Source organism: Diabrotica virgifera, chromosome 5, assembly GCF_917563875.1.
Source record: "Diabrotica virgifera virgifera chromosome 5, PGI_DIABVI_V3a".
Lineage (NCBI taxonomy): Eukaryota > Metazoa > Arthropoda > Insecta > Coleoptera > Chrysomelidae > Diabrotica > Diabrotica virgifera.
In genome coordinates this window covers 38484870-38491090 of record NC_065447.1, presented here as the reverse complement: position 1 = coordinate 38491090, position 6221 = coordinate 38484870, and positions in this window count along the sequence as shown.

Sequence of the window (6221 nt, the reverse complement as noted above, 5' to 3'; positions counted from 1 at the left end):
GGGTGAGTCTGCCAATGAATGTGAAACTATTAATTCTTTTGAGGTATTTTTACTAAGTATCATATAGCCACAATTTAACAAAATATTTTATGTATTTTTTAGGCTTAAGTTAAACCCTACATTTAAAAGTTTATTATTAAACTAAACCGTTGAGCTTCTCCGTCGTATAATATTGACTTGCGCAGACTTTCTCAAGTTGAAATTCATTTTCAAATCGTACGACACAGCAATATCTCAGAACTTTAAGTTTCATTGACAATTGTTTTCCTGACATCAGACATATTCGCTTTTGAAATCTCATCTATTAGTTGCCTGTCACCTCTTGTAACATAATGACCTAATTAATTATTACCTAGTAACCCACTTACCCCGTGTGGGAGTCATATGTTGCCCTAAAGTCACATCCATAGGAATTATATCCTTCCTTTGAACACACTCACTGATAGATGCAGCAGACATACTAGAAAAGGAAGTCTCACAAAAAGGTTCATTGATAATATCGAGTAAGGGTGAAGGCGTCTTACATTTACTGTGTAGAAGAAACATACCAATAAATATTATACAAACCATCAAAACCATCTATTTTCATAATCTAATACAGGCGAAGATAAATGGAAAACTAACGCAGTTTATTCCAGTACAAAGCGGAGTCTGACAAGGTGACTCATTAAGCCCACTGCTCTTTTATATAAAAATGGACGAAATAATAGAAGCAGTACGTAAAGGTCACGGTTACAAAATGGGAAACAAAGAAATCAAAATATTATGTTATGCAGACGACGCCGCAATAATCGCCGAGACAGAAGACGATCTCCAAAATTAACATACATCTTCAATACAACAGCCAAGAAATACAATATGATAATATCAGCAGAAAAACCAAATGTATGACAACATCTAAATACCCACTACGATGTAAAATCGAAATTGATGGGAAAATAATAAAGCAGGAAGCAAGGTTTAGATATCTGGGAATAAGAATGAAGTGGACAGTGAAAAGGATAAGGTAACCTTTACACTGTGTAACTTGAAGATGTCAGTCAAAGAAGAGGAGAAAGAAAAGCTCGTTGTTCTACTAATCCATATATTTTAGGAACGTTTCGTTTTGTGTTCACAAAACATCATCAGCCCATTATCTGCAAGAACAGCTGCCTTTAGCAGGAAATTGGTTTAACTAATAATAGACTGCTTATTGCAAATAAGCAACCTATGAGAAGTCATCAAGGTAGATTGTATAAAGAAATTTTTGTAATTTACATGTGAAGTATTCATTCTAGATGGTATAAGGCAACAGATCCAGAAGAACATGGTCATCCAATTAAAAATCACATTAAAGTGAGAATGGTAACATGTGAAAAGCACGAAAAGTTTTTAGTAATTATTAGCTCTGACATAATATTTAAAAATTGAAAGGCAACGGTTTACAGAAAGTGTAACACAAAATTGCACCTTGATCATAAATGTGGATAAAAAATGTAACAAGGTGTAGGTGAACAATGGCATACAAACAACTTGGTGGAAAAACAAAACTTCTTATAAACTGTACTTTTTTTTGTGGTTCCTTGAGTAAAAAATATCACAGTCACTAGGATTCCATTGTAGTGACTGTGATATTTTTTACTCAAGGAACCACAAAAAAAAAAGTACAGTTTATAAGAAGTTTTGTTTTTCCACCAAGTTGTTTGTATGCCATTGTTCACCTACACCTTGTTACATTTTTTATCCACATTTATGATCAAGGTGCAATTTTTTGTTACACTTTCTGTAAACCGTTGCCTTTCAATTTTTAAATATTATGTCAGAGCTAATAATTACTAAAAACTTTTCGTGCTTTTCACATGTTACCATTCTCACTTTAATGTGATTTTTAATTGGATGACCATGTTCTTCTGGATCTGTTGCCTTATACCAGCTAGAATGAATACTTCACATGTAAGTTACAAAAATTTCTTCATACAATCTACCTTGATGACTTCTCATAGGTTGCTTATTTGCAATAAGCAGTCTATTATTAGTTAAACCAATTTCCTTCTAAAGGCAGCTGTTCTTGCAGATAATGGACTGATGATGTTTTGTGAACACAAAACGAAACGTTCCTAAAATATATGGATTAGTAGAACAACGAGCTTTTCTTTCTCCTCTTCTTTGACTGACATCTTCAAGTTACACAGTGTAAAGGTTACCTTATCCTTTTCACTGTCCACTTCATTCTTATTCAGATTGACAGTCGTTTGCTCCTTATGGTATCTGGGAATATATATATATATATATATATATATATATATATATATATATATATATATATATAACCAGTTACGGAGATGTTGAAGAGGAAGTACGACAACAAAGCTTAAAAGCAAGTAAAGCGGCGGGATCTCTTAATGACACAATCTGGAAGAACAAACACCTAGACAAGACACAAAAGCAAGAATCTATAAAGCAGCAATTAGACCTATATTGACATACACGGCGGAGACAAGACCTGACAAATCTAAAACGAGACGACTACTAGAAACAACAGACATGAAAATACTCCGACGAATATCAGGGAAAAGTCTGTTAGATAGGGAGAGAAGCGAAAACATAAGAAGATCATGCAATGTAGAAGACATAAATGGATGGGTGACAAAACGGAAACAGGAGTGGAACGAACACATTAGTAGAATGGCAGAGGATAGGATAGTACGAATAGCACGAGATAAGTCACCAAATGGACGAAGAAGTATTGGCAGGCCAAGAAAAAGATGGTGCGATAACTTAAACAATTTAGGAGGCTAATATTGAAGAAGAAACAGTCTTTAAAGCCTACATACAAGAAGTCAGAAGAAGAAGAAGAAGAAGAAGAGTAAGGTATGAGACAAACGGCAGTACAAACCTACATTGGGTTTTAAAGCCAGAATGATATGGATGACAAATCGGAATAGTAAATCTATTTTTCATATGAACAAATTCTAGTTTTCTTTATTTGCACCAAGTTGTACAGCCATGTATACACACGCACATGTAATCGTTATTCGGATAAATCACTAACTAGTTGTTACATAATAGATTTAAATAAATCCAAAGAGCAACATTCTGTATTAAATGCAGAAACCTGCTGGTAAGCTCGGTAAGGTGTCATTTAACCTACTTATCAATTATCTGAGTTATAGTACAGTTTTTGAGTACAGACTGAAAATGTCAAATAAATATGACAAAATAAAACTCTTTAAAAATTTTTTTCTACAACCGTGTTAAAAATAAAATTTTTAGCAACTCCATACGAGCGTTAAAAATGCTACTTTAAGGCACTAGTGCTTTAAAATTTTTTTCTACGAGCGTGCAAAAATGTCTACTTTCGCGCACGCATTTTAGTTTAGAAAGTTTCACTTTTCCGCAAGCGTGTTACTTTTCCGCACGCGGTTTTTAGTGTTAATTTAGATATGTTAATGTGGCCTAAAGTAATTATAATACATGCAATAAACTAATATTTAGATATTATTTACTAATTTATTTCAAAGATATCTTATTGTGTTGCTGTTTTAATGAAATTAACGCGACAATTCGATGAAATAAAATTATTTTGACATAATATTCGAAAGTCAAATCGGTAGACAATAACAGTCGTTTTGAATCATCGTCATGGAAACCAAGATCGTCGTCATGCTAACTAATTATATTGAAAGTGTGGTTTTGACAACCTTGTCAAAGAATTAATTTGTGTATGTATTTTCATATTAATTAAATTAATTGGTTAAGATTTGGTAATTTTTTAAAGATTCTTAGAAAAAATATTGTTCCTAACTCTTGCAGAAAGTCTCTTTTCCGCACTCGACTGCTTGACGAACTCCCGCTTCGCGTCGTTCGGCAAACTGCAGTCGCGTGCGGAAAAGAATGACTTTCTGCACTTGTTAGGAAAATAACTATTATGGCACTGCAGTTCGTATCGACCGTATAGGAAATTTTGATGTAATGTCAAAAAAATATAATAATGGAATGTCAGTCAAGTTCAAGTAAAAGTTTTTGTAGATATTGTCCTGTAATTACGTTTGTAGAAAAAATATTGTATGATATGCGTGTTAAAAAGTACATTTTTAAGGCACTTACGTGAATTGCAGAACTCGCTTCGCTCATTCTGCAAACTTTCACATGCGTGCCTTGAACGTGTACTTTTAACACTTATATCATAAATAACTATTAAGATTAAGAACGATGTATTTTTTTTTGTAGACAGTGTGTAAAAAAGGTATCGTAACTTCTATCTATAGCCTATTTCGCCCATTGTTGAACGTATGCCTCCCCTTTTTCTCTCCAGGATTCTCTGTCCTGGACTATACACATCAGAATAGGCCATCCATTATGTGCTTAGGTATACGTACATCCGAGATGTTGAATCGGGTTTTAGTCTTACCGTAATGAAAAAAAAAAAGAAAAAAACCGAAACAAAAAAAAATAATAACAAAAAAGATACAAGAAAGGAAAAAAAATTGAATATACAAAATTTATAATATAATAATGAAAAATAGAAGTAAAATGTTAATGTATAATAATAATAATAATATGATAGTGTAATGTATTAATAGGGAAGGAAAATAAACATATAAATATGTGTAGTAATGAAACAAAGTTTCATTTCCGAAGTTAGCTTTCTATTAACATTTGTGCAACCAGACAATGTTCTAACTCTGGTGTTCTTTAATTGTAGCATTTAACTACTTGTAACGCCGACCTTAAGATGATCTGAATAATGTAGAAATCGAAACCGGTCGTCAAAGTATAATTAAATGATTGTGAGTAAGTCTTTGTTTCATTACTACATTTAATATGGACTCACATATGCAACCCATTCAATATTTCAATATATAAACATATATGTTTAAATAGAGTAGTTGAAATTTATGTAAAAATGAGCAAAATCGGTTAGATGGGCGAATGGACCCTAAAGTCCGCAGTCATATAAACCCAAGAAAAAAAAGGTATACGTATTTCGGGTTTAACCTTACTTCGGCTTCGGCAACCTACCATTTTGGGTTCATACATGCTGTTGGTACAAGAGAGGCTTTGTTTTCAATATAAGTCTTATTCCAGAGATGCCGATACGTCAATTGCGTCGTATAACTACACATGTCTGGTTGATTACGAGAAACTGTTTGATCGAGTACAGCACGCCAAGATGATGCAAATACTAAAAGAGGCAGGAATTAACAACCAAGATCTGAAAATAAATAGCAACCTTTATTAGCATCAGACTGCAAACCTCAGAATTGAAGGTGAACACACCGAATATGTGAAAATCATGCGTGGAGTGAGGCAAGGATGCAATTTGTCCCCTCTAATTTTCAATCTCTACTCTAAAATAATATTTATCTAAGCTTTGCACAAAACTGGAAAAGGTATCCTACTAAACGCGCACCGGCTAAATAACATCATGTATGCAGATGACACCATAGTATTTGCGGACAACCTAGAACACCTATAGCTACACATAGAAGTCCTCATGAACAAAATCACGTATTGCAGTCAACAATATGGACTCCATATAAACGTAAAGAAGACAAAGCTTATGATCATTAGCAAGAAAAAGATAACATAAGGTCAACTCTACATCAACCAAACCCCTGCAGAAAGAATAAGACACTAAAACTACCTCGGCATTATAATAAATGAAGAATGGACCAACAACCAAGAGACAAACGCACGCATCGGAAAAGCTAGACCCACCTTCAACCGTGTGGGGGATTTTTCCAAGAGCCACAACTTCCTCTTGGTATAAAAGTAAGAATTCTGCGATGCTACGTCTTCTCTGTCCATTTTTATGATGTTGAATCATGGACCATGAACGAAGATATGTGCCGAAAATTCTATTCATTTGAGATGTGGCTATATCGAAGAATCCCGTGGACTGACCAGGTCACAAATGAAGAAATCCTTAGAAGAATGGGGAAGGAACGAGAGGTACTAACCACTATCAAATCTCGAAAGTTGGAATACTTTGGACACATTATGCGAAATGAATAGTTCGAAATTGGACACATTTATTAGAAAAAGTTTGAATATTTATGAAATGATAAAAAAGGTAGTATGGATCTAGAAATAAAGAAGATAAAGGCAAAAAAGAAAACCTACTATTTTCCTAGAAATTTTGGTAGCAAAAAATTATATAAGTATAACAAAGTAAGCTTTTTGTCTTCACACCTACTGGAGCTCATGAGGCGACGATATGTAGAAGTTACAAAAATATA